The 13345-nt window shown below is 51.8% G+C and overlaps 1 pseudogene; it reads left to right on the top strand.

Annotated features, from left to right (window-relative positions):
* Positions 1–1918: 1918 nt before the first annotated feature.
* Positions 1919–9476, top strand: LOC119063212 (calponin-2-like; annotated as a pseudogene).
* Positions 9477–13345: the final 3869 nt, after the last annotated feature.

Below are 13345 nucleotides of genomic sequence, written 5' to 3'. Positions count from 1 at the left end.
GGCCTGATGCAGAAGAGTAGGGAGGACTCCTAGGCGGTAGGAAAGGCGGAGCTGCCAGGTAGCAGGAGAGGCTGCCTGGGGAGTGTGAAGCCCCCTGCTGGCCCACATGCACTACAGCAGGACCAGAAGTAAACCTTCCCGGTACTGAGGGGCTGAGCTTCCGGCAGTGGGGGTGGTGGTTGTTACAGCAGCCTATCCTGACAAATACAGCTTCTCTTGGAAAATCAGAAATCCGGTAACTCTGGGCTCACTTTTCCACGTGGCGACAATGAGCTGTAATTTTTTTAAAGGTTTATTTTATTCTCATCTGTGAGAGAAGGGAAAGGAGAGAGAAAAACATGGATGCAAGAGAAAAAACACTGATCAGCTGCCTCCCTCACAGGCCCCAACTGGGGATTGAGCCTGAAACCCAGGCATGTGCCCTGACCAGGAATCTAACTGGTGGCATTTCGGTGATGGGACGATGCTCCAGCCACCTGAGCCCTGCCATCCAGGACCAGCTGTGACTTTTAACTGCTGCCCCCTCAGCCTGGCTGGCATTTGCTGGTCCACCTGATCTTTGATCTCAGTCTGACTCCCTGAGTTATTTGATTTTGCAGCTTCTGATTAAATTCCATCTTTGCCTCAACTATATGGAAAAATTGAGGCCCAGAGAGGACAAGGGACCAGCTGAAGGTCCCAGTGTGTGGAGGGCAGGGCTGGAACCCACTCGAATTGAAGTCTCCTAACCCCGAGGCCAGGGACTGTTCTCAGAAACTGTCTTACTTGTGAGCAGATGGGAGGTTTGAGGAGGAAGTATGAGAACGAGGGAGATTTCAGGGTCTAGGGCTCTCCTGGAGTGGTGGGGCAGCTAAGTGACCAAAAGGAGAAGGAGCACCCCAATGGTGAAGGGGTGAAGAGCAGAAGGGGGGAAGCCCTGACTTCTCTGTGATCCCACTGTTTGGATACGGCTTAGAAGTGCCGCAGGCAACGAAGGCTCCCTGCCCAAGGCAGATCCGTGTGCCTGCAGGCAGCGCCTGGCATGAGCCCTCCCCTCGCCCTCCCTCTTGGGAAAGGGCCCATGTCCTTGATTGCAAAATTCCACGGACAGGGAACAGGAACCAATTATCCTGCCCAGATTGCTAACAACCCAGAGACAAGCACTTGCAAAATAATCCCATGACAGGCCACTGCCCCAGGACTGTCCCTGTGGAGTGGGCTGGAGGGAGCTGAGCAAGGTGTGGGGGCAGGTTCCCGTGAGCCCTTCCCCGAGGCTGTGCTGGGGGCTTCTCTTCCCCCTCTTGTCGCCACCACCGCTCCCCCCCGCCTGGAGCGCCTGTCTGCCAGACCTCTCCTGGAGGGCTCAGAAAATACGCAGCCAGGTCCCCCTCTGCACACTTTCCTGTAAGGGCAGCCTGTCTGTGGACACCCAGGGGCTCCTGAGGGCCCACGAACCCCGCTTGGGCGCCACTGTCTCATCTGCTCAGACCAGACCACTGCCTGGAACCCACGGCAGCTTGACCAAAACACAGCTTGCTCCTTGCATCTCCACAGCTTACGTCTCCCTGACTCCACCTGGCTCCCCCAGCTCGGACAGGGAAGGGCTCTTAGAGACTTAAAGTTGCCACCACCCCTCTCCCAGCCACCACCCTTCCACCATCTCCACTATCGCCACGTTGAAAGGGACAGGAAGAGTAGAAATTGAAGGCCTGAATAGAGAAAGAAGGAGACATGTCCTTGGTGTTCAGAGGCTGTTTGGAACTGTCGGTGCGGAAGGGCCTCAGCAGGAAACTCCACAAACCACAGGGGCCTCGGGCATGGAAGTTGCATTGTCCTTAAGAAGCGATCCCAGCTGTCTGTCCCTTCCTCCTTCCTTCCCCCACAGACATGCCTCTCCTGAACTCTAAGGGACCCCACAAAACTTGCAACCGGGGGAGCAATGGGCAGTGGCAGCTCGTCCCAGGCTAACCCCCCTGAACTTTTCCCTGATGCCCGCCTTTTCTCGGACTTCTCGGTGAGCTAATGGCAGCCCGCCCTTGGCCCATTTCTTCCCTATGACGTTTCTAGAGAGCAAAGCAGAGGCTTCCTCCTGTTGCTTCTTCTACCCTAATCTCTTCCTCATTTCACTGTCTGCAGCTTTAATAAATGTACTCTCAGAATTTAAAAAAAAAAATGAAAAGAAGTGATTCCAGGGCAATTACACCAGATGTGCCAGAAATGCTAATATCAGCAGACCCTCACGCAGGTCTACAGTGGTGCCCCACACTTCTGAGGCCAAAACATTCTGAATAAAATTATTTCAGTGTAGCACCAAAACTCATCTGGTGGCCAAAACCTAGCTTGAACAGATCCGTGAGTACTCAGACATTATTCTCTGCAGAAGCATGAAGGAGGCTCTCTGCAATTGGGGGAGGCTCAACCGGGTCCCACAGGCATGTGCTTCCTGAACCCCCAAACTCCTTAAGTCCCACAACTCAGGAGGGTCCTGAGACATCAGGGGTTTGTTTGTTTGTTTGTTTGTTTGTTTTTAGAGAGAGGGGAAGGGAGGGAAAAAGAGGGAGAGAGTATCCATGTGATAAACATCGATCGGTTGCCTCGTAAACATGCCCTAACTGGGGCCAAACTTGCAACCCAGGCCTGTGCCTTGACTGTAAACCAGACCGGTGACCTTCTGCTGTGCAGAACAACTCCCAACAAAATGAGTCACACTGTTCAGGGCATCAGTGGGGTTTTGGATAAAAGATTGTAGCCTGAATATATTCTAAGTGCTTTCCATCTGTTAAGTCAGTCAACTCTTGCAATAACCCTGTGGAATAGAACTTATTATCCTTCCTCCCATTTTGTAGACAAGGAAACTGAGGCAGAAAGGGGTGAAGTGACTTGCTTCACAGCTGGTGGGTCCTGGAGCTGGGGTGTGGACCTGGGGAACCTCAGTTCCAGAGCCGGCCTCTGCACCACCCCCATCTGCCTTGCTAAGTGAGGTGGGGGCAGTAGGGTGGGGCTAAACAGCACAGAATTGCCCTTTTAAGCTGCCTTTGCAACAAGGACATGCCCAGGAGGGTGTGTGAGAAGCCAGCTTGCTGTGACAGGCATTGTCCAGGGTGACCAGCCACCCTGGTTTGCACTGGAACTGTCCTGGTTTCAGCACAGAAAGTCCTGCGTCCCAGGGGCTCCTTCTTCCCACCACGCAGGGATGGTCCCCTAGCACTTGGGGGCCTTGTGCCTCTTCCCATGGGAGCATTCTGAGCATAACGACCCACTGAGGGGGATTCTAGGATCTGAAGAAGCATGTGTTCCCACTGTAGGGCCTCTCAGTGCAAACCAAGATCTCCCGCAGGCACTCAACCACGACACGAGGAGGGAAGGCTGGCTGTGTCACACTCGCTAAGTGGCAGTGTGTCTGCATCCAGACTAGCACCTGCTTTAGGGGTTTGCAAGGACCAGTGCAACCCTATTAGGCTTCTCCCTTGAGCGCTGACTTTGGACTCCATGGTAAACACAGAGGTGCTGGGGGGGGGGTTTACTCTGACACTCCAAGTTAGAAACGTCTGGATTTCAGCCCTGCCTTTAAATTTTAACCCATTAAATTCCTACACTGGATACCTGACTTCTCAGGAGTGAACCACGCCAGGGACTCACATCCATCTGGTCCAGGCCTGCCCAGCCCAGAAGGTGAGGCAGGGCTGGGGCTGCGGAGGCAGGAAAGAAAGGCTCCTGGGCTCAGAGAGGGAGAAACAGGGCCCCGTGTGCTGAGGGTCCCAAGGGCTCCTGAGCTGAGTGAGGAAGGAGGGGCCAGAGGAATGGCGCACCATCCACGCCACTGCTGAGGGCTCCCCCAGTTCAGAGCACGGGCGGGAGGCTTCCGGTTAAACATGGCCGACTGAACGCATCTACCTCCACTGTTCTCTGAATTCCAATACCATGGCATAAAGGCATTTAAAAATTTCACATCCACCCATGGTGACGAAGAGAACATGTGAAGAAATAGCAGCAGATAAAGGGAGTCAACCAAATTCTGGAAGCTGGAAAGCAGATGCTGAGTGGGGACTGATTTAAGACACCCAGGAAGTTGAAACCTGGCTGTCTGGGGGGAGTTATCAGAACACAAGGCAGCCTGAGATCCTCAGAAAAGTGTGGGACAGGACTGAAGATGGAAGGCCTGGATGGTTATGCTCCTGGGGGACAACTGGGCTTGGAGGTCTCCTGCCCCAGGGGGCACAGGCAGGACACGACTCTTCCCCACCCTCACAGGAGGCCCGCTCTTGGGAGAGGCTGAGAGATGAAAACCTGAGATGAGGTTCACCGGCGGCTCAGTGCAGGGCCTGGATTGGAGCAGGTCCTGGGCGAGCTGTTGCTATCATTATGTTCCGATGGCTTCTTTCTGTCTTGTTCTCCTAATTTCTCGATCCGAAAGCTATGAGGCAGGAGAGACAATGTGGATGGCAGAGTCTGGCTGCCTGCTAACATCCCTCCTCCGATCCACACACTCTTCTCACAGGCCGGGCTATCTGGTGTGGCAGAAATGGCCAGCTGCCTTCTCATACCTGCTACCTGCTTCTAGCCAGCTGGAGAACGTTTGGCTATCGACCTCGCTTTCCAGACTCAAGGCATTTCCCAATCTCCTTTACAAGTAGGAGTGGCCACGGGGCTATGGACGTGGAATTCGTTGTGAGGCAATCAGGTGGTAGCTTTAAAAGAAGAAAGCCATCGTGTGCAGTGAGGAGAAGGGCCACGTGCGAGGGAGGGCAGAGCAGGCAGATGGAAGGCGCCATCTGTGTGGAGCGGCTGTACCCGCCGTGCGTTGCCCACTCCAGGCTTCTTTTACACGACAGAGAGATAAGCTTTTTGCTACGATTATTTTAGGATTTTGTGTTGCGTGCATCTGATTCCAATCCTGTCTGATAAATTTGAGATGGAGACATCCCTCCCTTGCCCTCTTTCCTATTCAGAGATTCTAGAAGACCAGAATCTGCAGAAACCTTAGCTAAGGAGTCCACAGGGCCAGGGGCAAAACCTGGCCCACACATACAAACATAGGTTATCTCATGAGCTAGGTATGGATACAGGTTATCCTGTGAGTTAGGTGTCTATGTGGATTATTGTATGAAGTAGGTGTGTCTGCATGTTACCCTGTGAGCTTGGCATTATGAGTGTTATCCCCACTCAACAGATGAGGAAGTTGAGGCTGGGACAGAACTTGTGCAAAGTCACAGAACTGCCCGAGGTGAAGCCAGGCCCCTAGACTGCCTGCGTTTCACATTTGCTCTGTCAGCGTTCGCGTTTTGGCAATCCTTCCTTCCCAGCCACTTGCCCAAAGTTCACAGAGGAAGACAGCAGAGCCAAGGAGGGGGAAATAATTAATGACCCTTGTCATATGGTAGCAAATCGATGGCCCAGGCTCCCCTGCTGCACTGTGAGCAAGCCAACCAGAGAGCGGGTTTTCTCTCCACACCCTCAGTGCCCGGTGCAGGGCCAGCCTAGGGAGCTGTGTGCTGAACGAATGAAGTGACCCGCCCTTGGCCACACAGCTGGATGGCCAAACAGGGGTGCCAACTCAGGGGTGCCTGCCAGGGCTCTGCCCCCAAACCTGGCTGCTGTTCAACCTGCTCTGCTTTTTCCTGAGTACTGACAGAGGTCAAGGGCACAGGCTTTCAGGTCTGGCATATTCACACCCAAATTCCAGTGTCATCTCTCACTGTGACTCTGTGACCGTTGGGAGCCCTGGTTTTTCCACCAGTGAGTGCAGCTGATCGCCGTACCTGCCTCACAGAGATAATGCATGTTAATCCCTTCCCCAGGTGACTAGCTCAATAAATAGTTGTTATTATTGACATATGTTTTGTATGAGTGTGTGGGATGGGGACGGATTAATTTGCCTGTGTCTTTTTTTTTTTTTTTGAGGGTATGTTTATTTAACCTCTGGACAATGGAACAAGAAAGGGCTCAGGACAAAAGAAGCAATGAGAGAGGCTGGACAGGGCTGCTCTCACTCTCCAGAGATGTTATAGGAAAAAACGAGCCCCGGAGGCCTGCTTTGGTGCGCTGGAAAGTCAGAGGAAGGGGGATCTTGGGGACAGGTTCAGGGGTTCGCCTGGGATGCGCTGCTGCTGCCCACTGCTCTCCTGGTTGCAAGTCTCCTGGGGACCCTTAGAGTTTACAAGATGCGAGTCTGTGGGAGAAGAAGAAGGGGAAGGGAAGGCAAGGGCGTGCCTCGCAGGAAGGGAAGCTCCTAAGTTGCTGGTGGTGAAATCCTTTTCCTCAAGCACCGACTTGCCCTCCTTTTCCCCAAGGCTGCCTGGGCTCAGGTGAAGGGCTCAGGTGAAGGCTTCCTGTGTATCTCAGGAGCTTGGGAACAATGAGCTTGTGAATTGCCCACTCACATTCCAGCATTCCACCAACACACAACCACCTCCTGCTGTGCACCCGGCCCTGGGTCAGCACTGGAGATTCGAGATAATTTGAACCTGTTCTATCTGTGAAGACCCTTTACCTGACTGGTGGGGCTAGACGAGGTCGCATGACTCTCCAATACAGAGAAGATGATGGCGAGTCATATGGAAAGAGCAAAAGGGCTTCCTCAAGGAACACGTTTTCCCACTTCAGCAGAGATGCAAGAAGCTCATCCACATCCCTACCCTCCCTTCCTTCCACACTGGCTGCTGGGGGCCTTCCCCAGTCTCCCCACAATTTGCTGTGGCCACATGACCCAGCTGTGGGGACTGAATGTGGGCCGAGGTGTGATATATTCCACTTCTGAGCCTGGCCCCTCCAAACCCTAACCCCCCCATATACTCTCTTCCCCCTCTAAATGGCTGGAACAAGCTTGAGCCTCAGGGCAACCTTGAGACCCACAAGATTCAGCCTGAGTCCCAGGAGCACTGAGCAGAGAGTCACCACCCACCCAGACTCGGAACATGAGCAAGAGCTGCATTTCTAGCACATTTGCCGGGTCTTTGTAAAAGTCGATGTGTTACGTTAGCTAGGGTTATCCTAACTAATCCATCTGCCTTCGAAGCCTGCTTTTCTTCTCAACCGAGCTGACGTTTCCCCTTCCACAACTTTAACAGTTGCCTTCAGCGCCGAAGCACTCAGTTGCCGAGGCCATTGTCACAGCTTCAGTCTTTGTCTAACTGGCGATGAGGCCCCCGATCAGTGCACGCAGTTGCCGATTCGGACAGTCTCATCAGTTCTGTTGGCACGAGCTTCTTTCTATTGGCTGGAATGAGATCGTGAACCAGATTCTGTTCAGGAAGGATATGTGAGAGAATCCTGCGTGTTGGAGAAGGTGCCTCTCCTGTCTTCACATGTGAATGGCGTGCTGTGCGGGGGATGCATCTCGGGGGGAGCATCTCTCTCCATTCCTCCTCCAGCTCTGGAGGCGCTGGCCCATGGTGTGCGGACAGACATGGAGAAGTTCAAGACCAGCTTGTGTCCCCCAGGTCCTGGCAGGGACCAGGCAACACACACACACTGAGTAACTGAGGAGAGTTTAATAAAGGAATTATTGAATATTGACAGTTATCAGGTGAATACAGTCTGAGGATCTTGCATGCAACATGGTAACTCCAGCTGATTGATGACACTGTTGTATAACTAAACTTTGCTGAGAGAGTAGAACTGAAATGTTCTCACCAAAAGGAAGAAAGAAAAAAGAAAGAGAGAGAGACAGAGGGAGGGAGGGAGGGAGGGAGGAAGGAAGGAAGGAAGGAAGGAAGGAAGGAAGGAAGGAAGGAAGGAAGGAAGGGAGGGAGGAAGAGGTTAATTTGTGAGGTGATGGCTGTGTTAATTAACTCGATGGGAGAATTCTGTTGAAGCAGGATAATATGAAGCTAGGGAAATCCCTAACAGTAGAATAAGGGAAACTGAGGCAAAATAATAAATAAGGCCAAACAGTCTGAGCAATTTACAGCCAGCCAATGAATCATAAGGTTTTATCTTCCCTGATGAAGGACACTTAGGAGCAAATGGCTTACATATTCCACGACAGACTGGCTTCGGTCCCCATCCCTCTTTAATCACGTTCTTGATGACATTTGTTAAAGATAAAATTAATGAGCCCTGGCTGGTGTGGTCCAGTGGACTGAGCACCAGCCTGCAAACCAAAGGGTTGCCAGTTCGATACCTGGTCAGGGCACATGCCTGGGTCGCGGGCTAGGTCCCCGTGTAGGGTGTGTGAGAGGCAACCACACATTGATGTTTCTCTCTCTCCCTCCCTTCTCCCCTGTCTAAAAATAGATAAATCAAATCTTTTAAAAAATGCTCTAACTGAAATTATAGTATAATATAAAAATAAGTAAAAATAAAACTAGAAAATAACCCCTGACCCCTGTCTATACATATTTTGATGAATTAATGTACTGGAGACCACACCTGAAAAGCTGATAAATATTTTGTTGAGACCCTCCCCAACACCTCCCCTAGGACTCCTGCTGGCCAAAGAAAGAGATAAAGCCTCCATACGAAGGACACAGAGCAGGCTCTCGCCAGAGTGCACCCACCCCCTCCTATCTCCTCTGTCTGCCTCCTGAACTCTGAGATGCCGTGAGACTGGCAGCCGGCGGGGGGCAGCAGGCAGCAGCAGCTGGTCCCAGGTTCCCCCGACCCTGTCTCCAAGGCCACCGTTTTCTCTGACTTTCTCCTGTTGTTCTACCCCAAGCCCGTCCTTTGTTTCGCTATCCCCAGCTTTAATCAACATCCTCTCAAAACTGCATGGACTTGTGTTGTGAAATCTTTCCTGCAAAGTCAAGAGCTCACTTGCTACCGGCTGGCCCGAGGCAGACCCGCTCTGGGCCCAGAGCCTGTCTGTTGACACTGTCACAATATATACACACATCAGCTCGTCACATCGTAGCTGAGCTTCACGCAGTTCAACGAGGGGCCTCTGCAGGCTTCGGCTGAGGTCAGGAACTGGCCCCTGTCCAAGTATCACACTAGAAGGAGACAGAATTCTGCAGTTGGGCTGAGGGACTCGCGGGCCTTTCCATCAATCCCGACTTCCAGAGGGTCTGCAAGACAGAATTATCCCGCGCATATTCACCAATAAACTGCAGCTGGGCTCAGTACCCAAGATCAACTGCCCCATGCAAAACGGGCACCAGCTAGAAACCCTCTCCAGCTTCATGGAGGCCATGGTCATCCTTAGCATGAACCCTGTGGACTTGTTCAAGGCCAATGACCTGTTAAAGCAGGAACATGACACAGTGCAGCTGTCTCTTCTGGCTCTGGTAGGGAGGGCCAAGACAGAGGGGCTGCCGAGCGGTGTGAACATCGGCGTCAGGTACTCTGAGAAGCAGGTGCAGACCTTCAATGACGCCTTCGTGAGGACAAGCCAGCGTGTCATCCGGCTCCAGCTGGGCACCAACAAGTGTGCCAGCCCATCAGGCATAATGACAGATAAAAAGACAACCCCAAGAACCATATCCTGTCACCGTGGACAACTCAACCACCAGCTTACATGCATGTGGGGTGGAAGTCCCTGCCAGGGCACAGCCAGGTAGCAAATTTCCCAGCAGGCTTTGGGCCATGCTGTTGGGGGGAAGACATTTCCTTCCCTTGCTTCTGCCCCTCTTTCCTTTTCTCTGCTGATCAGTTTGTGATTTCTGTACCCACAGAAATTGCCGGCAGTTTTAACAAAACAAAGGCAATTGTTGGGCATGGGGCATCGGTGAGTAGGAGCCAGCGTGCCTGTTACCTCCTGCTGCGTGACAACAATCTACCCCAAGACGCAGCGGCTTCACCTAACAGCCACCTGCAGGTCAGGAATGTGCGGTGAGGTCAGGTGGGTAATTCTTCTGCTCCATGTGGCAGGACTGGAGCCACGTGCTCACTTGGAGCTGCTCTGGTTTGGAGAGTCCAGCCTGTCTTCACTGGTGTGTTTGGTCTGTTGGTCGGAGTGGCAGAAAGGCGGCCCGCATCTGGACAGGCAAGCAAGTGGAAGGACTGTATGTGGATTCTCTAATGTGATGGTCCCCGGGCAGTTGGACTTCCTACATTGCGACTCAGAGTTCCCAGAGAGAGTGTTCTCGAGAACCTGGGGCAGCTGCAAGCCTTCTTTTTAATTTGCTTTTAGAGAGAAGGCAAAGGAGTGAGAAAGAGAGGGAGAGAAACATCGATGTATGAGATAAACATTGATAGGTTGCCTCTTGCACATGCCCCAACTGCGCACCTGGCCCACAGCCCGGCATGTGCCCTGACTTGGAATTGAACTGATGACCTTTTGACTTCTGGGATGATGCCCAGCCAACTGAGCTACGCCAGTCTGGGCACTGCAAGGCTTCTCATGGTCTACATTCAAAGTCCAGGAATGTCACGTTCGCCATGTTCTATCAGGGAAACAAGTTACTCAGTCCAGCCCAGGTACAAAAGGAGGAGAATTTATAGTTCATCTCATGATGGGAGGAATAGCAAAGGACTTATGTCACCTTCATCGACGAGCAAGTCATCCAGGCTGGCTGGTATTTGAAGAACGCCCTGGGCGGTGATGAACCTGACATCACCGGAACTTGAATGTCAAGGCAGGGGCTGGGGTGACAGTAATGAGGTAGAGAGGAAAGGTCCTGAAACCAGAGAAGTTGGCATTTGTGCAGCCTGTCACTGCCAGAACAAATAAGTAGAGACAAGGAGTGAAACTTTATGGGCACTTTATTCAGATGGCTGGCGATCTGAGAAGAAGGTGGGTTATGTACCATCGAAACTGTCTTAACATCCCATCTCAGGCTGCACTTTTAATAAAAAGAAAGGGCTGGAAAGGGGTTTAGAAAAAGGTTAACTGGATAGAAGGTAGGTAAAGGGTTTGGAGAAAAGGTTAATTGGGTAAGAGTTGCAGTGAGACAGGGGATTCCTAGAACTTCTTCATCTGCTGGCCAACGATTCTTTATCTGCCTCTAGGGCTTTCCCTCCCTGGGACCCAATGGCTCTGATACCATCTTGGGGCACAAAAGTTGAGTGGCTTCTCGACCTTTGGAGCCACATAGGTTGTATGTTCCATTTCCTAGAATAACAGCTTTCCACATGCGTGAATCACTGAAGCCTATGAACTATAACTAAAGCTAGAACCTTTAACTCTTGAGTTCCCCTATCACGCCCACATACAATCCAGATCAGGTTCAGCTGATTTTACCTCCTAAATGTAGTTTGAATCCGATCTTCCCCATCTCCCTGCACCGTCTCCAGCACCTCCATCCGGGCCACTGCAGTTGCCTCCTTCCCGGTCCCCAGACTTGCTCTGGCCCCTCTGCAATGCCTTCCTCTCATGGCAGCTGAGACACAACTGTGAGCCAGGACAAGTGGAATACTGAAACCAAGACAGCCGGTTAAATGGCCGAGCAGTTTCCAGCCACCAAGTAAATCACAAAAGCCTATCTTCCCTAACCTAGGACACTTGAGAGTAAATGGTTTACACTTCTCGCCAGCCAGAGGGTAATGGCTTAAGTCACCCCAGTCAGTGAGATTGATAACAGAAATCCAATCAGCACCCTTTGTGCCAACCACACCCAAAAGTGGCTGAGGTCAAGGGAATCAATCTCATTTTGGTGCATCGGCAGGAAGCTGATGAATATTCTATTGAGACCCTCCCTAAGACCTTCCCTAAAATTCCCCCCTTTAGAAAACAGGCAAAAACCTTCAGCACAAAGACCCAGCTGGCTCTCTCTGGAGCACGCCCATCTCTGGTGTGTATCTTTACTTTTCTCTCCTAAACTCTAAGGGTCCTCATGAGACTTGCAACCAGGGGAGCAAAGGGCAGTGGCAGCTCGTCCTGGGCTTCTGCCTGAACCTGTCCCCAGTGTCCCCTTTCTCCGACTTAGTGAGGTAACGGCCACCCCACCAGGCTCACTTCTGTCCCTGTGACTTTCACTTCTCATTGATTCCACACAGCCCAGTGTGGCTCACTTCTTTCCTGTAACGCTTCTAGAGATCCAAACCAGAGCCCCGCCCAGTCTCTCTCCAGTTGCTTCTCCTACCCTAAACCCTTCCTTGTCTCACTGTCCCCAGCTTTAACAAACATACTCTCAAAAGCCATCTTAACTTGTGAAATTTTTCCCACATGAAGTCAAGATCCTACTTGCTGCCTATCTGCTGGGGGAAGATCTGCTCTGGCCTAGTCCCTTTCTAGTCACACAGCACACCCAGGCTTAACCTGCAACGTGTCCATGAGACAGTCGGGGATCTTGTTAAAAGACAGATTCCAGTTCCGTAGGTCTGGACTGAGGCCTAAGAATCAGCAGTTATAATCAGCTCCCAAGTAACATAGATGCTAATGATTCCTGGAACAAAATTTGATAATTTTTCCCCCCAGAAAACACTTGATTCTGTCTTACCTCCACTTAAAACCATCCCCTGACCCTCCAAGCACTCTTGGGGAGAGACCTCACTGTACCCCACAGGCTCTCTGTGGCCTCATTTCTTGCCTGATGTTCTAGCCCCTTGCCCTCCACTCCCCTGTCCTCTCTTTTCTCCTTATTTATTAACAACTTATTTATAATCTAATGAGATGAAATAGAACCACCATCCCACCTGAGCACCGGAACATTACCGATAACCTGAATGTGCCCCGTATGCTCCTCCCCTCTCCTGACTTGAGAGAGCCATTCTTAAGTTTCTGCTTAACTTTCTCTCGATTTAAAACATTTTCTACCATATGCGTGTGTCTAAACATGTATATTTTTGGTTTCGCTTTTATTATGCGTTCTAAAAGTTACACCATAGCGTACGTAGGTTTCTGCAACTTTTTCACCTGACATTGTCTCTGAGATAGATGTGTTGCTGTTTCCTGCTGAAGTTCATTCAATGTCACGGCTGCGTAATATTCCATGGTGTGAATATTCCACAGTGTATTTGCCCATTCGCCTGTGGATGGGCATCTGGGGTGTTTCCAATGTTTTGGTTACTACCAACAGCTCAGTTGTGAATGAACGTTCTCTGGCTGGCCCTCTGCCACTCCAACTCCCTTCACGGGGCAAACCACTGCAGGTCCTTTGACAAGCCTTCCCCAACCCGCAGGCCACGTCTGGTCTCCAGTAAAGCTCCCTGGTTATACATTTATGTTATGCGATTGTGTGATGAGCGTGAGAATAGCCCGGGTACAGTGAAGCCCACAAGGTCTGTGCTGCTCAGGGTTCCCAGATGCCAGCTGGGGCCTGCCTGCCACACTGTAAACGCCCAGGCAGCTGGCCTCCGAGGGGCCGGCAGGAGGTAGAGCCAGGCAGCAGCTGGAGCCTGAGCCCACAGGTGGCTGCAACCCCAACTCCTGGGGCCAGTTTTGGGGTGGGCGCAGAGGTGACTTGGGTTTGTCACGGCTGCTGGGAAGGAATTCCAGGAAAAGCAAAGCTGGGGCGCGCGGGGCTGGGCGGTGCCGGGAGCGGACAGG

This window comes from Artibeus jamaicensis, unplaced genomic scaffold (assembly GCF_021234435.1).
Source record: "Artibeus jamaicensis isolate MK-2021 breed Jamaican fruit bat unplaced genomic scaffold, CSHL_Jam_final contig_685, whole genome shotgun sequence".
In the NCBI taxonomy this organism is placed as follows: domain Eukaryota; kingdom Metazoa; phylum Chordata; class Mammalia; order Chiroptera; family Phyllostomidae; genus Artibeus; species Artibeus jamaicensis.
The sequence above is the reverse complement of the archived record's forward strand: the minus strand, read 5'-3'. Positions and strand labels throughout refer to the sequence as shown.